General features: G+C 45.7%; 1 long non-coding RNA gene across 2 annotated transcripts; it reads right to left on the bottom strand.

Annotated features, from left to right (window-relative positions):
* Positions 1 to 212: 212 nt before the first annotated feature.
* Positions 213 to 17796, bottom strand: LOC140475979 (uncharacterized). Of its 2 annotated transcripts, none has more exons than XR_011960399.1 (3): positions 17535 to 17796; positions 12570 to 12676; positions 213 to 276 (listed from the first exon to the last, which is right to left on the bottom strand). It is a non-coding gene; the product is annotated as an uncharacterized lncRNA (long non-coding RNA). The 2 variants fall into 2 exon arrangements; XR_011960398.1 differs by lacking the exon at positions 213 to 276 and adding an exon at positions 6590 to 6719.
* Between the last annotated feature and the right edge of the window lie 303 nt (positions 17797 to 18099).

Here is an 18099-nt window from a genome sequence, read left to right as displayed (position 1 = left end):
CACAACAAATTATTTCGACTCCATCTTCGGTCTGAGCCTTGACTGGGGGCAGATGAATGGACATGGAGTGTCAGAATCACATCGCACAAGTTAATTATGGTGATGATATCTTACCTGCCCCCCAGACTCCAAGCATCTGCTATCTGGACCAGACACTGGGTAAAGACAAGTTGACAGTATTCTGCAGCACATTGTGTCTCGCAAAGAAAGCTCCAAAACCGTGTCCAATAAATGTCACCTTAACATTCACCAGTATACAAATAAAATTGTACATCTCTGTTGATGGACAAAAAATAATACATGGGTCAAACAGCAAAATCTATCTGAAGAAAACAGCAGCAAATGACAAGTCCAGAATCACCTTAATAACAGAACTTGACGGATTCTGTCTGGTGTAGGTCATCACACATATATTGTACTGGTACTCAGGTGACTGTAAGAATGCACCCCAGAAGTGGACGTCTTGGCCTAATGCCCCTACAGAGCGTCCTGATCTCACACACATCACTCCCTCACACATTCAACAATTGAAAAGAATCCACATGCTGAGTGAAACATAGAACAGTACAGTGCAGACCCTTTGGCCTTGACGTCCTGCCGACTCTTTATCCTACTCTAATATCAGACTAACCTACATACCCTTCATTATACTATCATTCAATTGCCTATCCAATGGTCTCTTAATATATCCCCAATGCAGCTGACTCCACTACAGTTGCCAGCATTACATTCCAACCATCCACCATTCTCTGTGAAAGGACCCAGCCTCTGACATCTCCATTCAACCTTCCGCCACTTACCTTTAGGTTTTTCTCCCTCGTGATAGATATTTGCACCATGGGAAAAAGTATCTGGCTATCCACTTGTCATCTTATACACCTCTATCAAGTCATCTCTCATACTTCTTTGTATTCATCAAATTCACCTTTCCGGAAATAAGTAATGAAGAAAGTGAGAACTGAAGATCCTGATGAACTGCTGATGCCCAAAGTTTTGACTCTCCTGTTCCTTAGATGCTGCCCCACTGGCTGTGCTTTGTCAGCGCCACACGTTTCGACTCTGATCCTCAGTACCTGCAGTTCTCACTTTCTCCATTACTTAGAGCTCTCCCCTCTACACACTGAACAGGGTATTAAACAGCAGAAACTCATTGCATGTGGAGCTGACTAATTAGTTCTGGAAAGTTACATTTGATGAATACATTTATTAAAAGAGAAATTACAATTCAACAAATATTCATTCATTCCCAGAGTTACAGTTTTGGTTCATGAATTGGGCAGCTTGAGAACAAACAATGAATGACTAAAGAACTCCGCGTTACAGAGTATTCCAGGATTCCAGGTGTTATATTCCAGGCTGGGTGTTGTTTACCTTAATGCTGGGAATATTATTGGATAAACAGATGTGATAACGGAATGAGGTGAAATGGAGAAGTGTGACAAATTTGCAATCACAGAGATGTGTTTGAGGGAGGTCAGGGCTGACAACGCAATGTCCTGTGGTACAAGACCTATCAGCACGACAGGAGAGGTGGTAAAAGAGGAAGTGGGGTTGCATTACTAATTTTGGAGTTAGGTACTGCAGTAAGAATGATCTAATGAGGCTTGTTGGTTAGAGCTCAGGATCAAAACCATGAAGACACATTGCTGGGGATATATTATTGACTCCCAAACAAAAGAAAGTATAGGAGCTGATATAGAACCAATTTACTGAGGTGTGCTAATACAACAATAGGATCATTATATTCAGGCATTTCAATTGCAAACATTCATTCGGGCAGTGATAACATTTTTAAGAGGGGAAAGATGCCTTGAAATTTATTCCAGGGAGCTTCTTATGTCAACGTGTAGCAGATACAACAATGGGCGGGGCTGTGCTGGGCCTCACCGTGGGGAACGAAGCCAGTCAGATGTTTTAGGCAGGATTGGGGTGAGCATGAAAGGACGAGTGACCGTGACTCCTATGTCTTTAGTTTCCTAAGGAAAAGACCCAGAAAGGTTTGAAAAATAAAAGCTTCTTGGATTTTGGAGACCTATTTTATGAAAAAAAAATGACAGGATCTGGCCAAAGTGCAGATGCTTCTAGGTGCAACTGTAGCAGAACAGCGTGGGGCGCGAGTTAGGGGGTCACTTGAGCAAAATGTAATTGATGACAGTGTCGGCCCAGCATGTTACACCGAAGATGAATTTTAGGAATACAAGCCCAGAGAACCTCGGGTGTCGACACATTTCCGAACAGAATTAAAAAGGAAAAAGAAGCTTAAAGCAGTTACAAAGTGAGCAGGTCCACGGAGGTCCGAAAAGAATATAGAAAGTGTAGGGCTAAACTTAAAAAGTCAGTCGAAGAGCAGAAGTGGTGGCGGGGAGTTAAAACATTCGAGGGTAGAGATTAGCAAGAATTCAAAGACATTCTTTCGGGTTATTAAGGGGAAGAGGATAACGCGGGAGAGAATGGGCACTATTAGGGACCAAGGGGGCAGCCTGTGCATGGAGCCAGAGAATATGTTAAACACTGACTTTCTTTCGGTCTTCAGTTTGAAGAAGGAGTTCCTGGATTCAAGGAGAGTGACCGTGTGATCCTGACAAAGAATTGGAAGTTTTTGCGGGATAGAGAGTAGGCAAATGCACAGACCAGGATGAGCTGTATCTTAGGCTGACGTGAGGAGATTACAGTCTCTTAACTTTTCATTTCTGTTTTGCCTCTGGCCACAGAGAAGGTGTGATAGGACAGGATAACATCTGATATTGATACAACTTTCAAACAGAGTGCTAGAAATACCGCATGGGGTTTAAGACCACCAAATCTCACATCAGTGAGAGGGAAATCATTTTCGAAAATTCTTCGGGCTGTTGAGGCTGGCTCATTGAATATCTTTAGGATTGAAGCAGACTGATTTTCATACAAGCTTTATGGGGAAATTATAGACAATGGAATGGGGGATTATCAAAATCGATCTCACCTAATTGAGTGGAAAAGCAGACTCAGTGAGCGGATAGACATATTGTTGTCCCTATGTCGAATTGTATCATTTTTACAATAGCCTCGTATTCACTGGAACATCAACCGCTCTCGCTGTGGAGTGAGACACAGTTTGGAATGCAGTCGATGGATTCAAGGAATTAATAAATGCAGTACTCTTAGACAGAAAGGACCAAGGGACTGTGACAACGCAGATTGGCTGTCGGGGTGAAGATTAGGAGCAGCGCAGTTAGCACTACCAGAAGGAAAATCTCAGTCAGACATGTTCCAAGGCCAATCAGTGATCTTCGATGGAGAGCAGATAGTCAGTGGCCAGGTGTCAAGGAGTGCTTAATGCCCAAGTGCTACATCACTGCAGTGTCTCCCTCCTTCCCTAACCAAAACTAAATATGAAGGGGAAGAGAGACATGCGGTTGGTAGCAGAGTCATTCGTAATGTTTGGCTCAAGAGGTTTTGGACAGCAGCAGCCCAGCGAAAACTGCAGGCAAGCTCAAATAAAGTCCTTTCAACTTTAGTCTTGCAGCAACGGAGATGGCAGTTAGGACTGTTGAACGTTCCTCCTACGGGATGTGGGGAGCTCAGGGAAATTCCCACAGTCCCTGGTAACTGTACGTGTGGAAAATGCACCCAGCTGCAACTCCTGGGAGACCGTGTTTGGGAGCTGGAGCTGGATGCCCTCAGGATCATCTGAGATATGGAGAACTTCATAGATAAGAGCTTTCGTGTTGTGTTCACACCCAAGACTTGCCCCAGTCATGTTTCTGTAATGACTATAATATCCCAGTCCTGCGTTAAGATCCATGCTATGAGTACATCAGGCTTACCTACCTGTCCTGTTGCATTTAAATAAGGGAAATTTAATCCAACAGGAGTCCTTGCTCCCTGTTGTGTTCAAGACAGAGAGGAAGTTAGCGACGACCTGGAATGGCGAACAGAGTAAGCAGAGGGTGCAGGAATCCCCTGTGGCAATGTCCCACGAAAACAAGGACACCGTTTTGGATACTGTTCAGGGGAAATACATTCCAGGGGAAAGCAGCAGTAGCCAGGTTGGTGGCACTACCATTGACTCTGCGGCACAGTGGGAAAGGGTAACAGTTAACAGGACCTTCGAGATAGGAGAGTCGATTGTTAGAGGGACAGATTGGAGATTCGGTGGCCTCAAATGGGAATCCAGAATGTTGAGTTACCGCCCAGGTGCCAGGGTCCAGGATGTCTCCGAGCGGCTGCAGAACATTCTCAAGGGGGAGGGGGAGCAGCCAGAAATCATTTTGCCCGTTGACACAAATGACACAGGTAGATGTAGAAATGAGGTCGTACAGAGTGATTAGTGAGAGCTGGGAGAAAAGTTAAAAAACAGGACCTTGACGGTGGTAATCTCCTGATTACTTCCATTGTAATGAGCTAATGAAGGTAAGAACAGGAGGATATGGCAGATAAATAAGTAACTAAAGAATTAGTGCGGGGGTGGGGGGGCAGAGAGATTCAGATTTTTACATTGTTGTCATTTCTGTGACAGAGTTGACCATATCAGGAGGGACAGGTGGCGCATGCACTGGGAAGGGGACCAGTATCTTTTTGGCGAATTTTGTTCATGCAACAAGGGAGGATTTAAACTATATTAGCGAGTAGCGATACCCTCATTATCAGGGAGGCAAGAACGAGGCTGGTAGGAGATACAGTAATCAGAAACAATAAAGTGAAGAGACAGGTCAGGCTGGAACATGATAAGGAGTAAGGAATGCCTGTTGGATTAAACTACTTTTATTTCTGTGCAAGAGGGTTGGCAGGTAAGACCAATAAACTAATGGCGTGGATAGGAACATGGGTCAGGACTGGCAGCTTCATGCATCAGGTACAGGTGCATTAGGCGGGACAGGAATGGTGGAAGGAGGGGAGGGGTTGAATTTCTGATTAAGGGGATTATCACAGAAGTAATCAAAGATAAAATAACTGACCAATCATCTAGTGAGGGTTCACGGGTGGAGCTAAGAAGTAGGAAGTGGATGATGATGTCACCGGGGTTGTACGATCGGCCTCCAAATAGTCAACGTGAATTGAATAACAAATATGCAGGGAGGAGGGAGACATGCAGGAGCAATATGGTTGTCATAAGAGTGGATTTTAATTTTTGTAACAGACTGAGACTGCCAGAGCGTGAAGGGATTTGATGGAGTGGAATCCGATAAGTGAATTCAGGAAAGTTTCCTCCAGCAGTATGTAGAGGGACCTACTTCGGAAGGGGCAAAACTCGAACAACTCTTGGGAAACAGGGCAGGACAGGTGACTGAGGTGACAGTGGGGGAGCACTTTGGGACCAGTGACCATCGTCCTCTTAATTTCCAAATAGCAATGGAGAGGGACAAAGCTGGTCCACAGGCTCAAGTTCTAAATTGGGACAAGGGGAATGTTGATGGGATTGGACAGGATCTTGCAGGGGTCGACTGGAGTAATTTGTTTACAGGTAAATGGCCCGCTGGCTAGTGGGAAGCCTTAAAACGTGAGAGAGCTAGAGTTCAATGTCTATATGTTCCTATGACGGTGAAGGGCAAGGTTGGCATGAATGGGGAACTCAGGCTGACAAGAGATATTTAGGCATTGACTGGAAAAAAAGAGGGATGCGTGGCTCAGGCACAGGCAGCTGGGATCAAGGCAGTCCCTGGCGCACAATAAGGGATATAAGAGTATACCTTGGATGGAAATCAGGAGGGCGACAAAGTGGACATGAAATACCCTAGTCTGAGAAGATTAGGATGAATCCAAAGAACACTTTAAGAATATGTGAGAAGTCTGGTTGAATTTATAACACAGATGGCAAGCTGGAAGATTAAGTCCCCTCCCAAGATCCTGTGCTTAACCAAAGTAGACTGCAACAGGATGAGGCAGTAATTTTTCAAAGTGCACAGCAAAATTATATATATTAGTGAAAAGGAAGGACTGTAGGAAAAGGAGGAATCTGCCATTTGTATCTAAGGAAATAAGGGAGTCTATCAAATTGAAATAGAAGGCATACAAATTGGCAAAGGCCAAGGAGAAACTAGGAGATTAGAAAAACTTTAAAGATCAACAAAAAGCTTGATGGGATTTTGACTGGGTCTACAAATGAGTAGCTATCCCCAGGGCAAGAATAGCAGTTTACACTGCTCGAGGAAACTTATTGCATGGGGAACATATGGCCTATTTAATTGTTGCAGTACTAATCTGAAGAAGTCTGTCAGCATAGAGATGAACCTGATAAAGTTAAAAATTACATCATGCTTGGAAAGCTCGTGCTTCCTAATAAACCTGTTGGACTATAACCTAGTGTCGTGTGATTTTTATCTTTGTCCACCCCATTCCAACACTGGCTCCTCCACATGAGAATCCTGACAGACAACCCCACCGAAACTGAAGCACCTGTCAAGTACTTGACTGAGCCACGGAGGTGTTGGGGAGGAGCGTGTTGTTTAAACACAAAGTGCCGAATTGAACTAGACTTTTTAAATTGCCGTTACCACGGAGATAATCCTGACAACCAGCCTCCATTCAAAGCCACAAAGCACATTAACATGGACTTGGCTGTGTCTCAGTACTTTTTCCAGTTACACTGAGATTTGAAATATTCGCCCACGGGCAGAATGCACACCTTTCCTTCCAGATGAAAAGGCCAATGATATTCAGATCGGCACGGATCAAGTAACTATCAGATCTGAACATGAAGTTCAATTTGTATTTCTCATCTGCAAATCCACCCTTTCCGTCCCCTACAACAGAAAAAAAACAAGTCACCATTATTAATACAGGATGGAACTTTATAAGACAATGATAGTATTAAATTGTAGTTTCCTTGTTCCCCCAAAGCTTTAAATCTCAGTCTCACAATTTCTCTCTCTTGTGAACTGAAATCCAAACCAATATCATCCCTCCTTTCCTCCACACCCAGTTCTCACAATCACTCTCCTCGCCTTGAATTCAGTTTCCGAGCTGCTGTCTGCAGACTAAGAACCAAATCAGTGAGTTTGACTTGGAGCCTCCAGGGTGTTGGTGAATCCTCCCCCCATCTCCCAGAACCCCCATTCTCTGATGAGAACCATTCTGCACACACTGGCCAAATCATATCTGGTTGAACTAAAATTAACTAAATTAGAACTCTAATTGGAGGCCCATCCTTGTCATTTTCCAAAGCGATCCTGACTATTCATAAGAGTTCTGACAACTTGCTGCAAAATGCTCCCCCATTGATACTTTGACCTCTCGTCAGAACAGCAGGCAAAGGGCTATTCACCTGGATCGTGTCCTCAGAAGAAAGAAGGAAGGGAGGTGCTAATGACAGATTAATCCCACACATCCACAGCCTCCCTACCTGGCATGACCCGCCCTGCACATACGCCAACAACTAACCAGCACTGCGCCCGTGCACTGATCTCCCTTCCTACGGAACATTCTCTCGATCACACAGGAGCCTGGAGGATTGAGATCAGCTGCTGCCCAATAGAGTGGAGGGGCCGGGGCTGGAGGACAGGAAATAATGGGATTGTCAACAATGAATGAATGTGGAGGACACTGGGGGATGGACAGGTCAGTGAGGGACAGGATCAGTGCAGCAGCAGGAGGGGACCCTGGACAAACTGAGCAATAGGAGAGTCTGACAGGAGAGAAACTACAGGAAGGTTCTGTTTGGAGACTCAGGCAGGGACAGCTGGGAGACTGTATGGCCTGGTGGCTTGGGCATGTTATCTAATCATCCTCTTCAAAGCCGCTGTTACCAAACTCTGAACCCGAACCTCTTGGTCCAGAGGAAAGGACACTACCACCATTTCATTGTGGGGTGGTGGAAAGCAAGGAAGATTTTCTCAACCTCACTCACATGGAAACTCCATGAGCTCCTCGTACTTACTGTCTACGGTGGAGATGGAGGAGACAGAGCAGGTGGGAGGGGGTAGGGATATAGGGACCGTCTTTCAAAAGGAACTCACCTGTGTTGGTGTTATTACCAAGACTCAATACGCAGTCACAAACACAAAGCTGGTGTACGTGAACGTTATCCAGAATATTAACTCCTATAACTGGGCGACGCAGACCCCAATGTACCGAGTTAAGTCCTGGATATCAATAACAGCCTTGTGCGTGGGAAATCATGTCTCATGAACTGGACTGAGTTTACTGAAGAAGTAACAAAGCGGATTGATGAGGGCAGAGCGGTGAACATGATCTTCATGGACTTCAGTAAGGCGTTCGACAAGGTTCCTCATGGGAGATTGGTTCGCAAGGTTAGATCTCATGGAATACTGGGAGAACTAGCCATTTGAATATAGAACTGGTTCAAAGGTCGAAGACAGAGAGTGGTGGTGGAGTGATGCTTTTCAGACTAGAGGCCTGTGACCAATGGAATGTCACAAAGATCGGTGCTGAATCCACGATTGTCTGCCATTTATATCAATGTGAACATAAGAGGTATTGTTAGCATGTTTGCAGATGACACCAAAATTGGCAGTGTAGTGGACAGTGAAAAAGATTACCTCAGAGTACAACGGGATCTGGATCAGATGGGTGAATGGGCTGAGGCGTTCAGTTTACAAAAATGTGAGATGCTGCATTTTAGGAAAGCAAACCTTAGCAGGACTTTTGCAGTTAATAGTAAGTTTCTGGGGAGTGTTGCGAAACAAAGAGACCTTGGACTGCAGGTTCATAGTTCCTCGAAAGTAGAGTCACAGGTGGATAGGATAGTGAAAAGGCAGTTGGTATGCTTTCCTTTATTGGTCAGAGAATGTAGTATAGGTGTTGGGATGTCATATTGTGGCGGTACAGGACATTGATTAGGCAACTTTTGAAATATTCCAGCAATTCTGGTCTCCTTCTTATCGGAAGGATGTTCTCAAACTTGAAAGGGGTCAGAAAAGAATTACAAGGATGTTCCCAGCGTTGGATAGGGTGTTTTCCCTGCAGCGTCGGAGGCTGAGGGGTGACCTGATAGAGATTTATAAAACCAGCCAGTCATAGGTAGGGCAAATAGACAAGGTCCTTTCCCTGTGATTGGGGTATACTAGGTGAGAGGGAGGGGAGAGTAGGCAGATAGGGTGGGCTGAGGGTGGGGTGAAAGAGAGGATGTGGGGATTGAGAGTGGTCGCACAGGTGAGGACAGAGATGGGGGCAGGGGAGGACAGGCAGAGGCAGGGGAGAATCAGAGAACGGGGAGTGGAACAGAGAGGGGGGGAACAGAGAGTTATTTTATGGATCTACAACTCAACCCTGTTCCTGTTTTCTCCTCCTCACTTTCAATTGCTCTGAAGAGCTCAGAACTGCATAGTTCCTGGAAAGTCGAGTTTCAGGGAGACTGGGTGCTGAAGACTGCATTTGGGACGCTGACATTTATTGGTCTGTGCACTTATCAATAAAGGGACCTGGGTTCAATTCCACTCTGTGTCGTGTTTGCACATTCTCCCTCTGTGTATTTGCACGGGCATCCTCTGGGCACTCTGGTTTCCTCACAAAATCCAAAGACGTGCAGGTTAGGTGGATTAAGTGGGGGTAATGCTGGGTCACATGGTTCAGGTGGGATGCTATTCCGATGGTTGGTAAGGTCTCATGGGCTGAATGGGCTGCTTCCACACTGTATGGATTCTGTCACTGAGTATAAGAGTTAGGAGGTCACGTTGTGGCTGTACAGGGCATTGGTGAGGACAGTTTTAGAATACTACATTCAATTCTAGTCTCCCTGATTTCAGGAAGACAGGACTCAGCCCCATAATAACAAGTTGCTGGGAAGTGTTGACATACAAATACACTCTGCAGAGTGGTTTGATAGTTCCTTGAAAGTGGGGCTGAATGTAGACAGGTCGGTGAAGGTGGTGTTTAGTATGCTCGCTGTTATTGGGCAGTGCATTGAGTATAGGAGTTGGGAGATCATGGTTCGGTTGTACAGTTTATTGGCTCAGCCACTTTTGGAATGCCCAGACTGCTTTACATTCTAGTCTCCCTGCTATAGGAAAGATGTTGGGAAACCTGAAAAAGTCCAGAAAAGATTTATAAGCGTGCTGCCAGTATTGAAACATGTGAACCATAAGGAGGGCCTGAGGACATTTTCCCTGGAGTAGTGGACGATGTGGGATGGCATTATACAACGTCTTCAAAACTGCAATGTTTCCTGCAACTGTCACCATTTCAGATGCTGCCAGACCTGCTGAGGATCTCCAGCAATTTTTTGTTGTTTGTTTTTATTTCAGATTTCCACGATTTTGCTGAGGCACATAGAGTCATAGACATTTAAAAGGCTTCATATTTTGTTGACTGTCACCCCTGGGATGGCAGGACTGATGGATGAAGAGGACTCAATCCTCGTTTAATTCTCCTTACCTTTGTCTTTCTGAGCTGTTGCCTGCATCACGAATACTCTATCTCCAATTCCCTGACCTGAATCTGGCCCATCTAAGCCACTCTTTAGGTCCCAACCCCCTGCCAGACTATTTACAATCTCACCAATGGAACTAGCAATCACCCCACCAAGAGATTTCTCCCAGCCCTGCCCAGGGGTAACCAGTCAGGCTCTTATAAGTCTCACCTAGCCCAGAAACGGTCGCAGTGCCTGGAAAATCTAAATCCTTCTCTTGTACACCATTTCTCCAGCCACACATCCAGCTGATCTATCCTCTTGTTCCTGGTCTCACGAGCACATGTCACTGGGTGTAAGCCTGACATTATTACTTTTCTTTTTAATACATCTCTGATTTTCCTTTATACATATTTCAGGCCCTCATCCCTTTGTTTCGCGATGTCGTTGGTATCTGTGTGTTCCACAACCATTGGTTATTTACCCTCCAGCTACAGAACTCACTGTAGCCACTCCATGCTATTAGAGATCATAGCACCAGGGAGGTAACATAACATCCTTGATTCATGTCTGTGGCCACAGAAGTACCTGCCCTTACTCTGAAAATTGATCCCATGTCACTATAGCCCTGTAACTGTCTTCCCTCCTGTTCGGTGCAGCAGAGCTATCTGTGGTGTCATGACCCTGGCTGTTGCTGATTTCCCCGAGAGGCCACCCCACCCATTCACCCCCAACAGAATTCCAACCGGTATACAGTATCTGTTTGAGAAGGGGATGATCACTGGGGACTCCTGCACTCCCTTGCTGAGCCTTTAACTTGATGTGATGGTCACCCATTCCCTTTGTGCCTGTGTAACCCTCACCTGCAGTGTGACGAACTCACTAAACGTGCTGTCCATAATATTCTCAGTATCATAGATGTTCCACAGTGAGTCCCACTCACAGCTCCAGGTCTGAAAAGCAGTTTCCCAGTAGCGCAGATGGACACACTTCCTACACACATAGCCGTCAGGGACACTAGAAGTGTCCCTTATTTCCCACATTGTACAAGAGGAGCACACCACGGGTCTGAGGGTTCTTGTCTCAATGTCTCTCTAGATTCAGCTAGTTTCTCCCATGAAGAGAATTTAAAAGAGCTTTCAACCTTCCTTCACTTCAAACATGGCCATTATATTCAATATCCCCAATCTTTACTTAAGCTGATATATTATACTTTAAAAACTGTTTACAAATACTCCGCAGTATCGCTTACAAATTGACTGTTCCCATTGGGACCATGTGAAATTCTGAATGGCCTGAACTAAAACTGAGGTTCAGCTTCACCTTCTCCCTGTCTCATCTCCCTCTGTTTTCACCCAACTCCAAAACATTCTCATTGAGCCAAGCAGCACTCAGCGTCAACATCGCCTTCAGCAATTTCTGGATGAACAGATAATTGTCAGAATCTGTAAAATTCGACCTGAAAAGTTACTGGAATTTGAGTCCATAAGAAATTTTAATGGGAAATTTACAGGGAAATGAAAATAAGGAGTTCACAGGTTAAAGTCATGAAGTGGTTTACAGGGTCTAAACATGACAGTTCCTGCAAAGAGTCGAGGTATAGTTTGGATAAATCTATGTTCCCTCTCAGACCAATATCTCCTTCCCGGGCTGCACGGCCCAGAACAGAGCACATACCCCAAGGGTGATCCAACCATGAATTTGTACATCTTTCTGCTATTTGCTTGACAAAAATATGAGAGTCTGGAATAGGGTGGTTCTGGAAAAGCACAGCAGTTCAGGCAGCATCTGAGGAGCAGTAAAATCGACGTTTCGGGCAAAAGCCCTTCATCAGGAATAGAGACAGGGTGCCTGCATGGTGGAGAGATAAATGAGAGGAGGGTGGGGGTGGGGAGAACGTAGGAAAGAGTACAACAGGTGAGTGGAGTGATGATGAAGGTGATGGGTCAGAGAGGAGGGTGGAGTGGATAGGTGGAAAGGAAGATAGGCAGGTAGGACAAGTCATGGGGACAGTGATGAGCTGGAAGTTTGGAACTGGGGTGAGGTGGGGGAAGCGGAAATGAGGAAACTGGTGAAGTCTACATTGATGCCCTGGGTTGAAGTGTTCAAAGACCGAAGATGAGGCGTTCTTCCTCCAGGCGTCGGGTGGTGAGGGAGCGGCGGTGAAGGAGGCCAAGGACCTCCATGTCCTTGCTGAGTGGGGGGGGGGGAGTTAAAATGTTGGGCCACAGGACATTGTTTTTACCTAAAAATATGAGCTACTTTTCGACAGACAGAACAGACAAACCTTTCTCGTTCCACAGTTAACTGCCATTGATATTCAGATCCTGATGACTCCGCTGACTGTAGAAACATGCTTTTGAGATCCCGGTCTCAATTATTCTCAATTAATATCTGATAAAAAAAATTCACAAGACAAAGCTCACAGTCAGTGCAAGATGAATATTAAAGACAATTATTTCCCTGGTGTGTGTCTGATGTGTAAATGTTCCTCTTCAAATCGCCCCGCCCCTACCCAGGAAGAGGACATGTCCATGCGCCTCACTGTACCTTGCCCCCAATAAAGATGGCGGCTAGAACGCAGGACCTATCATTGCCTGAGGGCCACAGACATTTTCCCATATGCTGCAAACGTGGGAGCAGGACTTTCTAATGCAGGATTAGCGACCTGTACAGAGTGTAATTAAACCCCTCCCAGTCTAAACTGATACATTTCATTCGGTTTCCGAAAACTTCCCCTTTCCTGTTTCGACCTCCTTCACACACCAAGGGTCATTCTGGTACCTACGACCCTTCCTTAGATCCGATTGTAGGAATTCTAAATTTTCCCAGCGACCGTGTGGAAACAGGGCCCTCGGCCCAACAAGCTCACACCCACCCTCCGATGCTTATCCCACCCAAACCCATTCCCCGACCCTATTACTCTACATTTCCCCTGACTAATGCACCTAAACTATGCATCCCAGAACACTACGGGAAATGTAGCTTGGCCAATTTACTGAACCTGCATATCTTTGGACTGCAGGAGATAGGGGATAAAGAGTAAATAATAGGTTGAGATGGAGTGCAAAGAGAGACAGGAACATTTGGAAAGACAAAGGAGTGTATTACGATCTGGCTGGGAGGGTGCATAGCTGTTAATGGAGGGGACAGGAACCTGTGTCTGGCAGCATCTCAGTGGAGGTGGCGGAAATGGTGGCTGATGATCTACGTTCTGCTGAAAAAAGGACCCTGAGCTTCCAGTTTCCTGCCACTTTAACACACGAGCCTGTTCCCTGGCCAACATCTCTGTCTCAAGCGTACTGCAGTGTTTCAGTGAAACTTGATGAAAACTGGCATAACACTCCAAAACATGCCAAATTTCCTCCTCTTTCAAGGATTCACAATTTCCCCTCCCATGTGGTCAACCATGCCCTCCAGTGTATCTCCTCCACTTCCTGCACCTATACTCTTGAACCCCACACCTCCAACGCAACAAGGATAGAACCTCCCAGTCCTCACCTTCCACCCAGATACAACACATCATCCTCTGCCAGTTCCACCACCTTCGATCAGACCGCACCATCAGAGATATATTTCCCTTCCCACCCCTTTCAGCATTCTACACATCCATTTCCTCTGCGACTCCCTCATTAGATCCATGCTCCCAACCAACCCACCCTCCACTCCCAGCACCTTTGCTTGCCAGTTCAAGAGGTGTAAAACCTGTGCCCACACCTTCACTTCACGTCAATCCACGGCACCAAAGGATCCTCCCACATCCAGCAGAGATTTCCCTGCACGTCCAGATACCTCACCTATTTTATCCTTTGCTCACGATGTGGTCTCCTCTACATTGGGGAGTCAGGACGGCAACTTGATTCAGAAGAACATTTCTGGAACACATGCACCAACTCCACCACCGTGTGGCCGACCACTTCAACGCCCTCTCCCAATCCACCAAGGACATGCAGGTTCTGGGATGCCTCCATCGCCAAATCCCAGCCACCCGACGTCTGGAGGAATAACACCTTATCTTCCACCTTGGGACCCTTCAACCACACGGCATCAAGGTTTGCTCATCTCCCCTCCACCCCCCACCTTATCTCAGATTCAACCCTCCAACTCGACACTGGCCTCTTGAACTGTCCCACCTGTCATCTTCCTTCCCAATTATCCACTCCAACCTCTCCCCATTACCTCCCATCTACATCTACCTATTGCCTTCCGAGTTCCCATCCCACAAACCCCACACACCCCTCTTATTTACCTCTCAGCCCTCTTACCTTTGGAGAGCTGATGAGTTAACCAGCCTCCTTTCAGCATTAACAATTCTGTGAACATTTTATTCTGAGCCCTCTAAGGGAATATCAGGGCAGGGTTTGTAAAGAGGTCAGATTGAATGAGGGTCTCAGTGAACAAAAGTGAACAGAGAGGTTTTGGGATGGATTGAATCAAATGTCATCAATTTGCACGGCTGCCAACATTACAGCAGTTACAAATGGGAGTGATCAAGAGAGTGGAATTAGAGCAGCAAATTGATCTTAAACATTTATGCAGCTAAAGGGCATGCTGGGTAAAGATACCACAGTTAGTGCTGATTTCATTCCAGACACACCAGCCAGGGCACACACCCTTGCTGTGTCTACCATATTGATCTCTAAGATTTTTGTTCATTTGAAGTGTTCCATGTTTAGGTAGTCCAAAGATAGCTTCATTCTCCTCAATCTCTTCTGCCAAGGCAATGCTGCTGTTAGAATTCATGTCACTATGGCGTGTTACTGGCTGCTTCAAGGACTGGAACCGGCAATTGAGACTGAAAGGTTACTGTATGAAATATCTTCACTTGTATTGCCAGATTGCCAGACACATGAGGGGCTTTAAGAAAAAGTACTTAAATGATGGGCACTGAGTGTCAGAGTGCCTACTGTTGTGGGGACATTCTGTTTAGATACAATCTATTGGTAATTGTTAAAATTGACTTATCCTGGCTCCAGAGAAGTGTGCAGAGCATTATAACGGTCATCGAAGACGGTAACAAATTTCCCAGAGGTTACAAATCGTAAATGACAGAGTCGGCATGAGTTCTGCTGGTAAAGTGTATAAATTTATTCAGAATGGCTCCAATTTACTTTCAGAAGCAAGTGAGAGAAAAGCACATTCCTGAGGTCTTTGCCTTAGTCCAAATTTAGACATTCAGGAGAGCTGAATGGAGAGCTGGTGTTCGCAGTTGTCATAATGATAGGCAAAACTTGTTTCACAGAGAGAGAGAGTTCACAGATGGAAAACTCAGCTTTGACATCACATCAACTGCAGGTCCTGATCCTTATCAGTAACATAAAAGGGGAAAGCAGCATTCCTAGCTCAGAGAAATCATTCCCATGTTAGGCATCTGGTCGAATATTTAACCGGTCATGTGATCTGGGAAGACACCAATGTAACGGGACTAGGGCGAAGCTGTGTAAATGTGAAGAAATTTACTTACCCCTCTCAGTGGGACACTCACTGACACATTCACACTGGGGAGGGGCTGTTCACCTGCCTCACGTATGGGAAGGGATTTACTCGATCTTACAATCTGCTGAGGCACCAGATAGGGCACAATGGATTTAGATCCTTCACCTGCTCCATGTGTGGGAAAGGATTCACTCAGTCTTCTGATCTGCTGAAACACCAGCGAGCTCACTCTGGAGAATGACCATTCACTTGCTCGCAATGTGGGGAGAGATTCACTCAAATGCACCACCTACTGAGACCCCAGCGAGCCCACACAGGGGAGAGGCCATTCAGATGGTCAGGGTGAGAGAGGGAATTCAGTGATTCATCCTGACTCCCTGAGACACCAGTGTGTTCACACTGGGTAGGAGCTGTTTCCCTCTCTGTGTGACAAGGGATTTGCTGAGACTTCAACACGACTGAGAGCCCAGTGAGTGCACACAGGGAAGTGGTCATCCCCCTGCTCCGTGTGGTGTAGAGTTCACACATCACTGCAGGACTCTGATTCTGCAGTTACTGTCCATCAGAGTCAGGAGTGGACCTTGTTCATGATGACACTGCTGGAGTATTGATGTTGTTGTTAACCACATTAACTCGGCTGGAGTTGACTGAATTTATATTGCCACTTTCTGAACCTCAGGATGCCTCTCTGGGCAGTAGGACTCCACAAACAGCAATGTGACAAGGAGCAAGGTTTATCTGTATTGATCATAGCACTGCTGTCTCACAGCACCAGGTAAAAGGTTAGAGTCCAGCCTTGGTCAACGGCCTATGTGGGGTATCCACATTTTCCCCATAATAGTGTGGGTCCCCTCCATGTGCGCTGGTTTCCTCCCACAATTCAAAGATATGCAGGTTAGGTGGATCGGTCGTCATAAATTGTCCACAGTATTACAATTTGCAGACTAAGTGAATCAGCCATGGGAAATGCAGTGTTACAGGGATGGAGTGCTCTGGGCGGGATGTTCTTCAGATGGTTGGTGGGATTTGATGGACCAATGCTCTCCTTCCACACTGTAGGGATTATATTCTATGATTGAGGATGAAGAATATTCTCAGGGTCTCCTTGGAGGAGGAGTATGTGGGGTGTATCAATGCTCTCTATGCCATTAGATAGAGGTGGGCACTGCAGGGGATACAGGGCATTATCTCCACCGTCACCCCCAACCCCTCACCCCCAACTCTACTTTGATTTAGCCCCTTCCCACTCTGTCACTTGTAATGGTTTGCTTTGCCCATAATGGGCTTTGTTTGTAAATATTCAACTGATGACACTGGTGTGCTACTGCTGGTGATTATACGTTAACAAAAAGCAAAATAATGGAACAATGATGTTGATGGTGGGAAGGTTGCTCAGCTGGGTGTGATAACACTTCTGGGTAGGAGAAATGGGAGAAAAATGCTTCACAGCTCACAGAACAAGAACTGAAAGTTGTTAAATCAAGCCAAAGGTTCAAAGAGGGAAGGAATATTTCCCTGGAGTTTGAGTAACTGAAAAGTGATGGGGTCCGGGAGTAGACAGGATTTTGTTTAAAGGGCATTTGAAATTTTAAAAACTGTTAAATGCAGATAGTTTCGATTCTTTAAGTTTTATTTCTTGTGGAATAAACTTGTACTTTTAAAAAAAAACAAATTCACAAACCTTGCGTTAAAGACAAGTGTTAAATAAAATCCATCAAACCATCCCTCACTGAAAACAGAGGTGGAAGTGCAATCTCCTGCAGAATCCCTGCCCTGACTACTTCTTCCTACCCGGGCTCCATGGCTATATACATACCTGGGAGATAGCAGCAGGAGAAGGCCATTCGGCCTTTGAATCTGGCTCCACCATTCAATGGGAAACAGCTGACCATCCAGCTCAGTCTCCTGTTCCTGCTGTGTTCCAATCCCCTTTCATGACTTTACCTTGAAGAACTAGATTTCAGTCCTCCTTGGGCTTCACTGCCTTTTATACCAGCGATGTTGCTGTGTTATTGCTGGGTGTAGGCAGGGGTAATATGATGGTTCTCTTCCTGGAGGACACACTCAGCGTCCCTCATCATCCTGCAGTATTATCAACTGGGTGTCAGCAATGAGAGATAGATCCCATTTCCAGGATATGGGCATCACTGGCTCAGCCAGCATTTATACCCCATCACTAGGTACCATTGAGAAGATGGTCGTGAGCTGCTGTCTTGTACCATTCACAGTCCATTTGGCACAGATAGACCGACAATGCTGGGAGGGAGAGTGTAACAGGATTTTGGCCGAGTGATTCTCCATCTTTGGTTCTTCAAATGCTGGTTAACTTAATCACAATCTGGACATGATTTTGAGATTTCAGTCTGCAAATCTTCATCATC

The sequence above is a fragment of the Chiloscyllium punctatum genome, chromosome 4, assembly GCF_047496795.1.
Source record: "Chiloscyllium punctatum isolate Juve2018m chromosome 4, sChiPun1.3, whole genome shotgun sequence".
NCBI lineage: Eukaryota > Metazoa > Chordata > Chondrichthyes > Orectolobiformes > Hemiscylliidae > Chiloscyllium > Chiloscyllium punctatum.
The sequence above is the reverse complement of the archived record's forward strand: the minus strand, read 5'-3'. Positions and strand labels throughout refer to the sequence as shown.